The sequence below is a fragment of the Rhamphochromis sp. 'chilingali' genome (genome assembly GCF_963969265.1).
Source record: "Rhamphochromis sp. 'chilingali' genome assembly, chromosome: 20".
In the NCBI taxonomy this organism is placed as follows: Eukaryota; Metazoa; Chordata; class Actinopteri; order Cichliformes; family Cichlidae; genus Rhamphochromis; species Rhamphochromis sp. 'chilingali'.
This window is the reverse complement of record NC_137947.1, coordinates 10,112,508-10,129,891: the sequence shown is the minus strand read 5'-3', so window position 1 is coordinate 10,129,891 and position 17,384 is coordinate 10,112,508. Positions and strand designations below refer to the sequence as shown.

The 17,384-nt window shown below is 41.0% G+C and overlaps 1 long non-coding RNA gene across 1 annotated transcript; it reads left to right on the top strand.

Annotated features, from left to right (window-relative positions):
• The first annotated feature begins 3,014 nt into the window (after window positions 1–3,014).
• Window positions 3,015–4,272, top strand: LOC308388822. Its single transcript, XR_013970171.1, has 5 exons — window positions 3,015–3,166; window positions 3,290–3,422; window positions 3,507–3,574; window positions 3,678–3,773; window positions 4,000–4,272. It is a non-coding gene; the product is annotated as an uncharacterized lncRNA (long non-coding RNA).
• The last annotated feature ends 13,112 nt before the right edge of the window (window positions 4,273–17,384 follow it).

Below are 17,384 nucleotides of genomic sequence, written 5' to 3'. Positions count from 1 at the left end.
GTCTCATCATTGTTGCTGATGTGACCTACCACAGTTGTGTCATCTGCAAATTTGATGAATAGGTTGGATCTATGTGATGGTGTGCAGTCGTGCATCAGCAGAGTGAAGAGAAGGGGGCTCACCACACATCCTTAAGGAACCCCAGTGTTCAGTGTTTTAGTGCTGGAAGTGTTGCTGCCGACCCGTACTGTCTGCTGTCTTCCTGTCAGGAAACCCAGCAGCCAGTTACACAGCGAGGTGGTGATGCCCAGCAGATCCAGTTTGTGAATGAATTTATGGGGAATGGTCGTGTTGAATGCTGAACTCAAGTCTATGAACAGCATTGTAATGTATGAGTCTTTAGTGTCCAGATGTGTGAGGGCTGAGTGAAGGGCAGATGAAATTGCATCATCGGTCGAGCGGTTTGACCGGTATGCGAACTGGTATGGATCCAGGTTGGGGGGAAGAGAGGTCTTGATTTGATGCATGAGTAACCTTTCAAAGCACTTCATAATGAAGGAGGTGAGTGCGACAGGATGGTAGTCGTTAAAGACAACTTCTTTGGTACAGGAATGATGGTGGAGGCTTTGAGGCAACCACAACCTGGCTCAGTGATGTATTAAAGACATCTGTGAGATCCACAGCGCAGTCTCTCAGTGCTTGTCCAGGGATGTTACCAGGACCAGGGGCTTTGTGGGTACTGATCCCGAGAAGGGATCTCCTCATACTGTCTGGGGATAGTGTCACCACCCAGTTGTTGGAGGGGGGAGTCTTCTGTGCAGGGGCGGAGAGAGAGTCTTCTGCGCAGGGGTGTAGCTCTGTGCCTCAAAGTGAGCGAAGAATTGGTTTAGTTTTGCCTAACTAGAACATGCTTGAGAGAAATGAAAAACCAATCTGGGGCAATTGTCTCTCTGATGTATTTCTTGGTATCTTGACAGAGAAACAAGGCAGCAGAAGCTTCAGTTCAGACGGTTCCTAGCTCTGAGGACACCAGCTTTACAGAGACAGATTTCAAAAGTCTTGTCAACCGCTATTGTCAGAAAACCAAACGTTCCCATTCATATGTTGAAGTGAAGAAAGATGGCCCGTCTCACGTTCCTCAGTGAGTATACGTCAAACTCTGTCATTTCAGTTGAATCTTCAGACACCAACACCGGACTGATGTTCAACAATATTAAATTGTCAATGTAATGATCTAAAACATTCCCATTTTTTCACAACACAGTTTTTTCTACAAATTAATAATTGACGACAAGGAATATCCTGTGGGTGAAGGGAATAGCATCAAGGAAGCCCAACAGAAAGCAGCAGAGTTAGCCTGCTCTGCTCTTCAGGAACAGCCAGACTGGGACATCAAGGTATTTTCATATATTTCATCTTAATTAAATGCTTCCCTTTGGGTGAAATATGCATAAAATAAAGGATTTTGCTGTGTGTTTTAGGTGTCCATCAGGCCAACAGCATCGGAAGATGGTGCTCCACCTGAATCATTAGCCTCATCAGTTACACAGTAAGGCACTTACTGACACCAGCACTATATTATAACTATATAAAATGAGCATAGCATGCTAACAATGCCCCTCTTCTTCTCCCTAAGGGAGTCCATTGAGTCCTCATTGCAGGGCCTGACTATAGACCAGGTTTGTCATTTCTCATAATATTTAGTAAAAACTATGATACTGAAAGATTAAACGACATTTATAAAAGCCTACTAAATTTAAAAAAAAAAAAAAAGCAATGCAACACTAGTGAGTATCATTAATCTTCTCTCATAAGTGGAAAGATGCGAAGTTGGTGTTATATTCAGAGTCAGGACTTTTCCACATTTAAAATCTATAAAATATCTTCACTTTATTCCCTAACAATGCTGTTGAAAATGAGAGCAATGAAAACAATACAAGGAACACATCAACCGAGTCAAGGTATGAAAAGCCTTTGGTGCAAGGCTTTAATATAAATGATGTACAATCATGTGAAAGACACTGCTTTTCACCTTCATGCCTAAACAACTTTGTATTTGCCTGCAGATTTTTATCAGACTTCAACTCTATAGAGCATCTCTTGCTGCAATACTAGGCCGGATTGTTAACTTTACTCCTGTTGTAGGTCTCATCATTGTTGCTGATGTGACCTACCACAGTTGTGTCATCTGCAAATTTGATGAATAGGTTGGATCTATGTGATGGTGTGCAGTCGTGCGTCAGCAGAGTGAAGAGAAGGGGGCTCACCACACATCCTTAAGGAACCCCAGTGTTCAGTGTTTTAGTGCTGGAAGTGTTGCTGCCGACCCGTACTGTCTGCTGTCTTCCTGTCAGGAAACCCAGCAGCCAGTTACACAGCGAGGTGGTGATGCCCAGCAGATCCAGTTTGTGAATGAGTTTATGGGGAATGGTCGTGTTGAATGCTGAACTGAAGTCTATGAACAGCATTGTAATGTATGAGTCTTTAGTGTCCAGATGTGTGAGGGCTGAGTGAAGGGCAGATGAAATTGCATCATCGGTCGAGCGGTTTGACCGGTATGCGAACTGGTATGGATCCAGGTTGGGGGGAAGAGAGGTCTTGATTTGATGCATGAGTAACCTTTCAAAGCACTTCATAATGATGGAGGTGAGTGCGACAGGATGGTAGTCGTTAAAGACAACTTCTTTGGTACAGGAATGATGGTGGAGGCTTTGAGGCAACCACAACCTGGCTCAGTGATGTATTAAAGACATCTGTGAGATCCACAGCGCAGTCTCTCAGTGCTTGTCCAGAGATGTTACCAGGACCAGGGGCTTTGTGGGTATTGATCCCGAGAAGGGATCTCCTCATACTGTCTGGGGATAGTGTCACCACCCAGTTGTTGGAGGGGGGAGTCTTCTGTGCAGGGGCGGAGAGAGAGTCTTCTGCGCAGGGGTGTAGCTCTGTGCCTCAAAGTGAGCGAAGAATTGGTTTAGTTTTGCCTAACTAGAACATGCTTGAGAGAAATGAAAAACCAACCTGGGGCAATTGTCTCTCTGATGTATTTCTTGGTATCTTGACAGAGAAACAATGCAGCAGAAGCTTCAGATCAGACGGTTCCTAGCTCTGAGGACACCAGCTTTACAGAGACAGATTTCAAAAGTCTTGTCAACCGCTATTGTCAGAAAACCAAACGTTCCCATTCATATGTTGAAGTGAAGAAAGATGGCCCGTCTCACGTTCCTCAGTGAGTATACGCCAAACTCTGTCCTTTCAGTTGAATCTTCAGACACCAACACCGGACTGATGTTCAACAATATTAAACTGTCAATGTAATGATCTAAAACATTCCCATTTTTTCACAACACAGTTTTTTCTACAAATTAAAAATTGACGACAAGGAATATCCTGTGGGTGAAGGGAATAGCATCAAGGAAGCCCAACAGAAAGCAGCAGAGTTAGCCTGCTCTGCTCTTCAGGAACAGCCAGACTGGGACATCAAGGTATTTTCATATATTTCATCTTAATTAAATGCTTCCCTTTGGAGGAAATATGCATAAAATAAAGGATTTTGCTGTGTGTTTTAGGTGTCCATCAGGCCAACAGCATCGGAAGATGGTGCTCCACCTGAATCCTTAGCCTCATCAGTTACACAGTAAGGCACTTACTGACACCAGCACTATATTATAACTATATAAAAATCCTTGCAGCACTGTGTACAGTGCAGGCTATGAAGTAATTGTATCATCTTTTTCTAGGAACAACAGTGAATCATCTTCACAAAACACCAGATTTGGCCTGACGTCAAAAGGCAGAGGTTCCTCGAAGAGTTTTCAGTGACTTTTACCAAAGAGGTAAATTACCATATTCATAACGTACTTAAATTTCGACAGGATGGTCATCAGCAGAGTAGTGCTAAAACTTAGATTAATTGGTTTACTCAGTTATAAAAGATCTTGTTTGATCGCTGAGTTGTCTGGACACAACATATGCATTTTTTAAAATATATTTATTATTTATCAGAGGTTTCACTGCACAAGACATTACACATACACTGTGTTTTTTCTTGTTTTTAAACAGAAGCAAATTATTAACTCATTGCTGTCTGAGAAACCAGAAGACCGACCTGATGCAAGTGCTGTAAAGGAAAAGCTTGAAGAGTGGACTCAGATATTCAGCACACAAAAAGCATCTCGCCAGGAAAATCAAACTGTCTGATAGTCACAAGAGAAAAGTTTCAAAAGTCACAGGAGCCTTTACAAATCTGTCTTGTTGCATCTGCTTAATGAAATGATTTGATGTACTGTGTAATATTATGTTGGGTAACTGTTAATGTGCAAAGTTAATATATGGAAGAGGTCACATCATGAATCCCGGCTATTTTGGGGAAGTTTGTATTGGATTTGGAAATGAAATGTGAAATCACGATTTTAAAATCTAACTATTCAAATCAGTTTCCCGGTGTAGGTCGTCACTTTGTAACTGTTGTTAACCTGCTGCTGTCCTGAGGAGGAGGAACTGTGATGCTACGTGTACTTCTGATGGATTCATGTTGAATGTCAGAGATGAAAAAAGCACACTCCATGTGGCTCAATTTTAGAAACTTTCCTAAATGTTTTCAATCATTTTTAACCCATGAAATACAGTTTAAAATATTTTTCTTCCATTTTTTTCTTTTGTTTATTTTAATCTGATTGATTGCAATATCAGTCAGCTACGTGTGACTTGGAACAGCAGGAGAAAGGTCATTAATACTGTACTAGAGGGTTGAAATAATAAAAAGGGTGTATAAGAAACTGAACTAGTAAATGTCTCTCATTTAGCTCTGATTTTTCTTGCAGAAGCACTTGGTATATAATAATTAGTGTTGGGCAAGTTACTTTGAAAAAGCACTTAATTATAGTTTCTAGTTCTTTTAAAAAGTAACCGAGTTAGTAACTGAGTTACAATATTCTAAAAGTAATTAATTACTTGAAAAGTAACTATTGCGTTACTTTAAAAAACGTTTAACCCTCTGGGGCCCAGGGTATAATTGGCCATTTTTAACTACTTTTGATTTTCCCTCCACATTTTACCTTTAAAAACTATTTACTTTGCCTTGTTTGGTATCATCCTTTCAGCACAACCTAACATGTCTGAATTTACGGTTATGTTTTCATTTTGACATACTGTATTAACTCAATTGATCTAAAATCAGACAAAAACATAAAATCAGAGTAGAAAAAGTTATATTTTTTACTGTAACAACCACAAACATGTTTAATGAATCATATTTCATAACTTTAAATGCAAATATAAATTGTCAATTTTAAAATCCTATGCACAAGTTTTGCAAACAACAAAGTTATTTGCATCCATTTAACTTTTACCTTGACTTTTTAAATAATCATTTCAAACTATTTACAGAACAATCCGCTGTTCTGCATTCAATAAGATGCCACACAAATTATTTGTGCCACTCCAAAAAAGTACTTTCTGTCCACTATAAAGGAGAAAATCACAGCCTGATACCTGCAGGTCTGACAACAGCAGGTGTATCACTCCTGTTTCTACCAGGAGACAGCAGTGATAATAATTACCAAAGATTTTCGTTTTTGGTATTTAAATAATGAGCAGAGTGGCAGCAAGAATAAACTCAGTCATGCATTTTTGATAACTGGCAATGAGTCACATAACTGCAGAGGAATTTTGACCCATTCTTCAATGCAGTGTTATTTTAATTCAGACACATTGGAGGGTTTTCGACTATGAACGGCCTGTTTAAGATTGTACCACAGCATCTCAGTCGGATTTAAGTCTGGACTTTGACTGGACCACTCCAAAACTTACCTTTTGTTATTTTATGACCATTCAGAGGTGGACTTGCTGGTGTGCTTTGGATGACTGTCCCATTGCACAATCCAAATGTGCTTGAGCTTTGGGGCACGAAATGATGGCCAGACATTGTCCTTTAGGATTTACTGATTGTGATGGCCAAACCCATGGTCACACTCTAAAAGTCGGTAACTCTTATGTATTCTTTATTTTTTCATTTAAAATAACACACTTAAGTTTGCACTAAGATTATTGATTGGTTTAAATACCTTGGTTCTATTTGTAAGCGCGCACATTTATTTTACTTATGTATTCATAACATTCCATTACTTTTGTTTTATTTGTGACTGATCTATTTCTTTTACCTGTTTCTTACCTGCCATCATTCCTGGGAGCTGCCAGAAAAAAAGATTGTGGCCAGGGTTTAAAGCAGTTATATACAAAGAGGGGATGGTTGGACCACACCACCACTTCCTGCTGAAGGGGGAAGAATGTGTATTTTCTTTCATTTAAAAAAAAAAAGCTTTTGTATTTAACTAAATATTTGAGTTTAGGTTTAGTGGTTTTGATTTTCTTCTTTGGTGTTTAGTTTATTAACAGACTGGACTGTGCTCCATTGTTTTTGTTGTTTTCGATTGGTTTTTGTTTAGTTGTGTGTTGTGTCCAGTGTTGGGTAAGTTACTTTAAAATAGTAACTTAGTTACATTACTAGTTACTTCTCTCAAAAGTAACTCAGTTACTTCAAGTTACTCGTTACTTTCAAAGTAACTAGTTACTAGGGAAAGTAACTTTGGTTTTACTCAGAATTCTCTTGTTAATGTGTTGCTTCCATAACTTTGCCAGTCTTCTAGCTTGCTTACTTGCCACAAGTGCACTGTGCCACCTACCAATAGAAAGGAAAAGATAATGTGCATATTTCCACGAGAGAAATCCCACGCCTGGACCGTCATTGACTGCTGCCATGATTCTAGCCTACGTCACAGCGTCATGTGCGCCTTTTACATCCAACACAAAAACTGCAGTCGTGGTGCTTTCGATTGTACTCAGAACTCGGAAATTCTGCCTTCTGAATAGGAAGATGTTGGTAACACCAGACTGCAGATGAGCTGCATACAGGGCTGGACTGGGACAGAAAATTGGCCCGGACATTTTGACTAGAGACCGGCCCACCATTATAGGAAAAATCATAAAGCCTTTGAATGAAAACAAACGCTGTTGTGACAGTGATGTACACTGTTTTGATGGTATATATGCATCAATCTATCAATCGTTTTGTTGTAAGATTCAGATAATTATTTTTTAAAAGCTAGATATTTTAAATGAGAATAACATAGAAATGTATTTCTTTGTGCCCACCTCTCCCTGTTAATGCCCTACCTGGCCCCCCTGGCAAAACTTTGCTAGATCCGCCCCTGCACAGTTACCAGCTGTCAGCTACCTAAAAAAGGATCCTGGTGTTATTTGTCTCTCAGAAACAGTTCATAACTTCCCTTCAACTCATTCATGTCACCTAAAAGGTAAACCTGTTTCTCCATCACCTGTTCAGCTCTGATGATCCAGTAAGGACATCTCCTGGTTTCATCTTCATGTTTCCCTCTCACCAGATAAACAAACCGATATCATGACCAGCAGCTTTTTTGCAGCTGTGGCTCCAGCAAACATCAGCTGATACTAGAAATTAATATTAAATTCTAACAACAGCTGATCAAGCTTAAACATGCTGCTGTTGTTTAGCGCGACATCCGCTGGTTTCCTCTTTCGGCGCAAAGTGAGCGATAAACAAACAAGAGAGCCGATCAGCTGATCATTGATCAGTTTTCATGATTGAAATAGAAACAGGAGAGGGAGGGGGGAGAATGAGAGGAGAAGAGGCAGCTGTGCAGCAAAGACACAGAATAACTCCAGCTTTGTGCCTTTTTCATTGTAGCTGAATTACGGGACAAACTGTTCCTTTTCACCTCAATAAGAAACGCGTAATATTTTCTCTGAATACCAGACGGGACGGTTGGCAACTCTAACAACTTATGAACAAAATAAAGTTCAACAACATTAACTTCATAGCACCCACCCAGCTGTATAGAAACTCCGTCATGCTAGCTAGCACGCAGTACGGAAAAAGTCAGAATAACGAAAATACACTCCCTAGCAGATCATTACATGGAGAAACCTTTGGAATGCAAGCATGCTGATCCACACAGGTATGCACACAGGTGTACACATGGGTATTCACAGACGCGGACTACAGCTTTCTTAGCTGCTGCCTCAAAGCACACTGTGTGCTGTCTACCTTGCGTGCTGCACAATATCGTTTATTATTTAGTAACTATTGATATCTACTGCTAGCTAGTTTATTGTGATGGTGGGTTTTTTTTCTTATTATGTTGCTCTTTGTTGTTTGCTGTCTCCTCTGTTTTTTTTTTCTCCATACAGGTGACCCAGGAGTTTTGTTTTGTTTGTTTGTTTGTTTTTTTCTCTCTTCCCCCCCTTCTCACCGTCTCTTCTCCCCTTTGGTTTTCTTTCTTTCTCTCCCCCTCTTTCTTTCATTCTTTCTCCCTGTCCTATCCCACAGTCATGTCTGTCCCGTTTGTAGCAACTGAAAATAAAATAAATTCATAATTATAATAAAGGTCAATCAAATGGACCAATATGGCAAGGCCATGATGATCCACTTGGTAAAATAAATCCGCTTGGCATCTTTCTTGGCCTCAAGACAACAATTCTGATGGCTATAGATCCAAACGGGACAAAAAAAAAAAAAAGAATAACGAAAATAAACTCCACCTAAACTTGGTTTATATCTGACCCAGAGAGACTGGAGGTCATAACTTCTTACCTGAAGTTCAGTTCTCTTTTCCTTCTGCGTCCCCTTTCTCCAGCCCGAGAACGTGTTGCTTTCTCTCATCCACCTGCTGGCCTCCACCACTTGCTAATGTTACTGAATCTGTGGAAGCTCCGCGATAGCCACCACACGAAGTAACGAGTAACGACCCTATCTAAATCCCAGTAACGACTAACGCGTTCCTGATTTTGGCATAATAACTAGTTACCGTGCTCGTTACCACAATAATAACGTAGTTACTGTAACGCGTTACTTAATAACGCGTTAGTCCCAACACTGGTTGTGTCATAGTGGTCTGATCAGCCATTACCCTTGTATTTCATTTCTTGTTTTATGTCCGTATGTTTGTTTGGGCAGTCGTTGAGTTTAACTTCACAGTTCTTTGCCTGAGTTTAGTTTTGTTTCTTTGACCTCTTTTATGAGCTCAACATCTATTGTTTGTTAATATAATATTTCTGGTTAAATAAATGAAAACCCTCTTTTTCTTAGAATTCCCGTGACGACTCCTGCTTTTTCAACTCGGTCCATCGCACTGATATAGAGCAGAATTCACAAGTCATCCTGGAGCAGCAAAGCAGCCAGACCATCACACAACCACCACAATGTTTGACTAATGTTAAATTTGTTTGATCTTAAATATTTAGTTGTGACAAATATTCAAAACACGAGAAGTCAGGAAAAGGGCAGATACTTTTTAAAGCACTTTATATTTACTCTGGTCAGCAGACAGTAATGAGAGAAACCTTAAAGCCACTTATGGAATATCCTTTCCTTTACCACCCTGATAGCATGATGGCATCACAAACCTATCAATAAAACAGGAAAACTACTGCAGGAATTTCATTTAGCAAGCAGAAGCAAATAAGTAGGTTAATGCCATTCAAACCTGGCCTGCAGTCATTAAGATGAGCTCACAGAAACACCAAAGACCAAAACATAGTGTAATGTTCTTGGTTAGACTAGTAGAAGTGATCAGGAAGGAAGGACATGGATACATGTTTTATTTTAAACAGAAGAGCATAACAGTAACCAACTTTTTCCTTACTCATCAGGGATCATTTAAGGATTTGTACTGAGCTCTCTGCTGAGATCTTTCATGATGTTCATGATGCAGGTTTTCCAGTATTGGTGGAATGATGACTTTTTGTCCCCAAAGAATAAATCTTTTTTCTGCTGACAGCTGTTGTCTGCGTACAAAATAAGGCTTAAGTGCTTTATCTTGCCCACCGCCGTAGGGTGATGCATCACAAACTAACTTCAATGGCAGATTTGTGCTGTAATGCACCAACACTTTGTTTTGCAGCAGTAGACTTTTTGCATCTTTAAATGCCTTTGCACATTCCATGGTCCAAAACCATTTAGCATCTTTTTCTCAACAGGTTATGCAAAGGCTGAAGAATCTTGGGTGGATTTTCCAGAAATTCACTGGAGTAATTTAGAAGACCCAAGAAAGACTTCAGTTCAGTGACATTTGTTGATTCTGGTGCACCAGAACTGCTACTTTTTCCTCTAAAGGATGCAGTCCATCTTTCTCAATATGATCTCCCAGGTACTCCACACTGCTCTGAAGAAGATGGCACTTGGAAGGCTTCACTCTGATGCCATGCTTCTCCAGATGTGTGAATACTTCCTCCAACCTTAAATTGTTTCCTTTCAGATGAAGCAGTGATGAGAATGTCATCCAAAAAGCAGGTCACATGATCCATCCCTTGAAGGATTTGGTCCGTCACAGACTGGAAAAGAGCAGGAGCACCGGAAACACCATAGCTGAGGTGACTGTACTTATAGACACAGTTGTGTGTGTTGATGACCAGATACTTCTCTGACTCTTCATCTAATTGTAGCTGCTGATAGGCACGAAAAAGGTCAGGTTTAATGAAAGATCTTCCTCCAGCTAAAGTAGCAAACAAATCTTCAGTATTAGGAAGTGGATATCTCTCCTCTTCAATACACTGGTTGACACTGACTTTGTTTTAGCCAACTGACTGATTTTACAGGAAAATGAGTGACATGCGTCTGATAATACTTGTCTGATAACACCGACACAGCTGCACCAGCAACATGGTGGTGTTCTTGTTTCCCAGTGCAACATTCACTGTGTATCCGTATTCACTGGAGGTGATGGAGTAGACTGAATATACTCCAAAAAGCTCAGCTTCATCATTCCTACTTAAGCATTCATCCTGTGTTTCAACATACTGAGTTTGCTGATTTTTTTTAATTTCAACAAGCACGTGCAATGTGTCCTATTTTTGCACAAACATGACACTTTTCCCTTTTAAATTTGCACTCATGTGCTGAATGTTTTCCCCCACATCGATAGCATGGTTGCTTTGATCCTGTGTATTTTTTAGGTCCCTTCAAGATGATTATTTTGTTATTACCCTCTTGTCTGTTCTGTCCTTTCCATGCTTTGTTGGAAAAATTTGGAGCATTTGTCAAGGCATTTGCATAGTGATGTTCATGGTGTCCTGAGAACTCTATCGTATTCTTCGAAGCAAGTTCATTTTATTCGTCAACACGACCCACATGCATTGCCATGTTAGCTCCTCAATGCTACTGCTAAAATCTATTTAGTTGCAGAAGAATACATCTTTTTTTCTTACGTTTGAACACAGTCCCTCTACAGCAGAGGTCTCAAACTCTGGTGGCAGTGGCGTGTCTAGAAAAGTTTTGTTGGGGGGGCCAGGTAGGGGCACAGATTTGGAGAGGGGTGGCAGGTGTAATTGGCAGATAATGTTTAAAAAAAATTCTACCAACCGTTAACCATAATTCAATAATCCTGTAAACCTAATAACTGAATGCACTTTTAACTCTTATTAGAATGAGATTTTAACCACTACAGTGCAAAGTTTTTAGATACTGCGTTGATAAAGTACAAGAGATTTAATCAGTGCTTTGTCAGTGTTTACTCAGCATTCAAGGACAGCAATATTTGCATAGTATTTTTACTGACATATAGTGCACATATGTTTTGGGCAAAAACATTTTTTAATATTAAAATATGAACATTTGTAACAAACAATTGACAAATTAGCCAATTCCAATGTAAAACTTTATCTGCCTGTTAAAAAAAGAAGATAATCTTCTCACAAACTGGTGTTTGATTTTGAAACAGGAAAAAAGTGGAGAAACAACTGAAAAGACTAACATTTGAATAAAACCTGAAAGCAAGTAAATACTTTCTATGCTGGCTTATGGTCAACTTTGGTAATATTGATAAAGAACAACACTGGCTGATGATGAAATACAGTCAGCTGGCATGGTGACACTGCCAGTATTAAACTGCAGGGCTGGACTGGGACAGAAAATCGGGCATTTTGACTAGAGACCGGCCCACCAGGTATAGGGCTTTGGAGCGTGATGTCACGGGGGTGGGCGTGGAAAGGATTTTGGCCCGATCCGCCATTTTGGGGGTCTAAGTGTGGTCGGCTGCAATGTTCGATCGCACGACCGGCACGGGAATAAGCTTGAAAAGGGTTTATCTTTTAATTCTTTCCCAACCTGGAAGCAACATGAGCAGCTCGTGTATCGATGTTACCAAACGAAGGCGTCCAGCCTGGATAGCAGCTGTGAGACGAGCTGACGTGCAGCTCTCTTCCATCTCCAAATATCTGTTGGTGCTCCAGACATTTTCATTCCGGTAAGTTCTCAATATGTTCATATCTCTCTTTATAGCCTATTAGTTTTATTTTTGATGCGCTCTGAGGTCATAGCAAATTAGAACAAACAGCCTACTGAGTGCAGAACTACCTTCTATTTATAGAGTTGCTAATTATTTGGCATTATTGCAGCAAACCAGCCGATGAAATGGATGAAACATCGTGACTGGTTTCCAGCGCTACACGAATTAGAATTAGAATTAGAATTCAACTTTATTGTCATTGCACATGCACAGGTACAGGGCAACGAAATGCAGTTTGCATCCATCCAGAAGTGCTTTAGTGATATAGATATATTACAATATATATTAGCAATAATATAGATATGTGAGTATATTACAGAAATGGGTCTATTATGGTATGTTATAATGTACACGGTATGAAGTATGTTGTGAATATTCTATAACTATAAGTATGTACAGGCTGTAGTGAGTACAAGCTATGTACAGGATATGAACAGGATATAAATATGAAAAACTATACAGAATATGAAATAAATAACTTTACAGAATCTGGGATATACAGCTATACAGAAATGGGAACTATGCAAGTTGTAAACAGTTGTAGGATTAAAGATTATCGAATGTACAGAATGATTATTTACACAGAGCTATACAGTAGTGCAGTTAAGATAAGTGAGGGTGTAGATAGTTTCTACAGAGGCTATATAAAGTGCTAGTGGTTGTGAGTGGTGGTTCAGTCCATGTTATTATTGTGTTTGAGGGTACAGTTGTCCATTGTGGGTGTGTGTATGTTCAGTCCATGAGTTTAACGTGGGTCAGATGTCAGGAGGTAGAGTTCAGGAGTCTGACAGCTGTGGGGAAGAAGCTGTTCCGGTACCTGGTGGTCTTAGTCCGGAGGCTCCTGTGGCGCCTCCCAGAGGGCAGGAGGGTGAAGAGTCCATGTGATGGGTGACTGGGGTCTTTGATGATTTTCCCAGCCCTTTTCAGACACCGCTTCCTGTAGATGTCTTTTATGGCAGGAAGTGGTGCTCCGGCGATGCGCTGGGCAGTTTTCACGACCCTCTGCAACGCCTTCCGGTCCGAGGCAGAGCAGTTCCCGTACCAGACTGTTATACAGTTGGTCAGGATGCTCTCGATGGTGCAGCGATAGAAGTTCACCAGGATGTCTGAGGACAGGTGGTTCTTCCTCAGAGTCCTCAAGAAGAAGAGGCGCTGGTGAGCCTTCTTGACCAGCTTGGAGCAGTTGGTCGTCCAGGTGAGATCCTCGGAGATGTGGACTCCCAGGAACTTGAAGCTGCTCACACGCTCCACAGCCGTCCCCTTAATGTGGATGGGTGGATGTGGGTCAGCATTCCTCCTGTAGTCCACAATGAGCTCCTTGGTCTTCTCGGTGTTAAGCAGCAGGTTGTTTCTGTCGCACCACTCAGCCAGACGATCCACCTCCTCCCTGTAGGCGGCCTCATCGTTGTCACTGATGAGGCCAATCACCGTGGTGTCATCTGCAAACTTAATGATGGTGTTGGAACCATCAGCAGGTCTGCAGTCGTGGGTGAAGAGGGAGTAGAGGAAAGGGCTCATCACACAGCCTTGTGGTACACCGGTGTTCATTGTGATGGTAGATGAGCAGCGGTTATCCAGCCGGACATGTTGGGGGCGGTTGGTCAGGAAGTCCAGTAACCATTTGCAGATGAGGGAACTGATACCCAGGTCTGTCAGTTTCCTGATGAGTTGTGAGGGGTGGATTGTATTGAATGCTGAACTGAAGTCTATAAACAGCATTCTGGCGTAGGTGTTGTTGTTGTCCAGGTGTGAGAGGACAGAGTGCATTGCGATGGAGACTGCATCCTCTGTGCTCCTGTTCCGGCGGTATGCGAATTGGTGGGGGTCCAGGGTGGGGGGGAGACAGGATTTGAAGTGTGCTAGGACCAGTCGCTCTAAGCACTTAGTGATGATGGGGGTGAGTGCTACTGGGCGGTAATCATTGAGGCAAGATGGGTTGGAGTTTTTGGGTATCGGGACGATGGAGGTGGATTTGAAGCAGGCCGGTACCACAGCGTGGGCCAAGGACAGATTGAATATGTCTGTGAGCACTCCTGCAAGCTCCCCAGAACACGCTCTGAGAACACGCCCGGGGATGCCATCAGGGCCTGCAGCCTTGTGGACACGAGGGACCTGCTTCAAATATACCACCATGCCAATCAGATTACTTCTTCCATGTGAGGGTGAAGAGGTGACCCTTCTGGATAAGATGGTGAAGGTTTGCTGCGTTTGGTGAACAGTGTCATAATAAAACCAGGGAAAATGAAACCTGCTCCTGTTAAATATTCTTAAGTCTTTTGCTGTATAAATAGCAGTATTTTTTCAAAAGATACAGTAAATAAAGTAATGTTAGTAGTGGGTGATATTATGTAAACACTCATGATTTTGTGTGAACATTTTGTCATTTGTAAACTATCAATGACATGGATTCTACATTGTACCTGATGTGATGTTCTATAAAGTGGTTTCAATAAAAAATAAAAAAGAGGCAAAAATTAGTTTGTTTCTTTATTCAACATTTGAACAGTGGGACTCAGTCAGTACATATTCAGTAAATGCAAATTATTTACACAGCAGTGCACTACAGGCATAAATCTAGACCCCTAGATAAAACATCATGGCATTATAGCAGTGACAACTCCTCCACAGTAGCAGGTGGGATTTTTCTGTTTTGAGGCTCCTTTTACCTTTCAATACAGATGGTCTGTCTATGTTTTGATCAAGAGCCTTTTTTGGGCAGCTGAAGAGGAGAAGTCTATCTTATGGCCAACCTCTGGCTGTATCTTGGTCATATTACCCAGCAAAACCCAGTATGCAGGTTCATCTGTAACAGTCCTTGTGCCACGGATCAACACTGTTGCGTCTACTTTAGACAGAAGAGCAGCGACGTGGGTGCAGGTCTCCGCGACTCCGGCCATACAGGTGCAGCGGGCGGCTTCAACCTTCCCTGTGATGCTCACAGTGACCCATGGCTGCAATGCTGGTTCATTCAGTCTTTGAGAGTGCAGCACCTGAAACACACACAGACAAAGTTCATTTAAAGACAAGAACTATGAGCCAAGGCCGACACAAATGTGTTTTATCTACTTTATCATAAATGTAACAAAGTGTCTAGAAAGTTAGCACACACATGTAATTATGCATTTCTTTATGTGTCCATCTATAGAACGCTGCATGTTATAGTGTAAATCTGCCTGTTCTGTCAGAAACCTGCCAGCAGAAAATGAACCTAAAGTATGTAATGCAAGGATGTCATCACTTTAGAGATGGAGAAAGCATAAAGTGACAATTATGAATCACTTAATATGATAAGGAGATTCTGCAGGTCATTAATCAATGTATAAAACTAAAATAAAATGTATTTTTAGTGACACAAGATACAAATATGGAAGCAAGATGTATAATTAGAATTATAATAAACATTAATAAATCATAAGATAAGATAAGATAAGATAAGATAAGATAAGATAAGATAACCTTTATTAGTCCCACATTGCAATTTCTTTAACCATAAAGAATAACTAAATCCTTCAGGACAATGTCACATCAATGCACTGAACTCACTATGTTATCCCTCTAACAGCCTCCACATGTGCTCACTGTAATTTCCCCTCATGAATGAATTTATGCTGCACTAATGTGAATGTTTGCAGGGAAATCAAACGCATTTCACACGCAGTACTCGAGCTGACTTACCTTTGTTTGAATGACGACTTGTACGCGCTGATTCCACAGATAAGGTATGAAATATATCAGGCTACGTCAATAGCGGTTGGTCTTCAGGGTTTCTACTCCACGGCCGTATTTCATACGGGCCCACATTTCCAATGCACGCTATTTTCTGCAAGTACCGCCGCTTCGCCTCTGGACGCAATCGGTCTCTATACAGTCTATTCTCTATTGAGCTGCTTTTAAGCATCTTGTAATCGTCGTTCCAACACAGTGTGTTTGATTTGATTCGTAGACCCCGAAAATGGTGCCGTGCTCCCACAATGCATTGCGGCGTGACGTCAACTCCAAAGCCCTATTAAAGCCATAAAGCCTTTGAATGAAAACAAATGCTGTTGTGACAGTGATGTACAGTCTTGTTGGCATATGTATGATTTCTATACATTTTACGTCAGATAAAAACTTTGGTTGTAAGATTTAGAGTTACCAGCTGTCAGCTGCTTAGAAAAGGATCCTGGTGTTATTTGTCTCTCAGAAACAGTTCATAACTTCCCTTCAACTCATCCATGTCACCTAAAAGGTAAACCTGTTTCTCCATCACCTGTTCAGCTCTGATGATTCAGTAAGGACATCTCCTGGTTTCATCTTCATGTTTCCCTCTCATCACATAACCAAACCGATATCATGACCAGCAGCTTTACAGCTGTGGCTCCAGCAAACATCAGCTGATACTAGAAATTAATATTAAATTCTAACAACAGCTGATCAAGCTTAAACATGCTGCTGTTGTTTAGAGCGACATCTGCTGGTTTCCTCTTTCTGGCGCAAAGTGGGCGATAAATAAACAAGAGAGAAAAGCCGATCAGCTGATCATTGATCAATTTAATGATTGAAGTAGCAACAGGAGAGGCAGGGGGAGAGAATGAGAGAAGAAGAGGCAGCTGTGCAGCATAACGACAGAATAACTCCTTTGTGTCTTTTTTTCATTATAGCGAAAGTCCGGGACAAACTGCGTCTCTTCTCAGCTCAATACGAAACGTGTAATATTTTCTCTGAATGAGGGACCATCCCATTTTTTTAAGGAGCCGTTGGCAACTCTACTAACTAACCTTATGAATAAAATAAAGTTCACTATCAGTAACATCATAGCACCCACCCAGCTGTATAAAAACTCCGTCAAGCTGGCTAGAACGCAGTACGAGTTATTGTAACTGACGGTAAAAAGTCAGCACAACGAAAATAAACTCCACCTAAACTTGGTTTATATCTGACCCAGATAGACTGCAGGTCATAACTTCTTACCTGAAGTTCAGTTCACCTGACACTCTGACTGGCGGCTGCCTCGGGTCTCTCCTCCTGCCTCCCCTTCCCTCATCCACCAGCGCCACCGCCATAGCCACCACCAAACAACTGAGTTATTTTTACACATCAACCTGCATCTGGCCAATCCACCACCTCTCATTGTTCATGCCATTACAA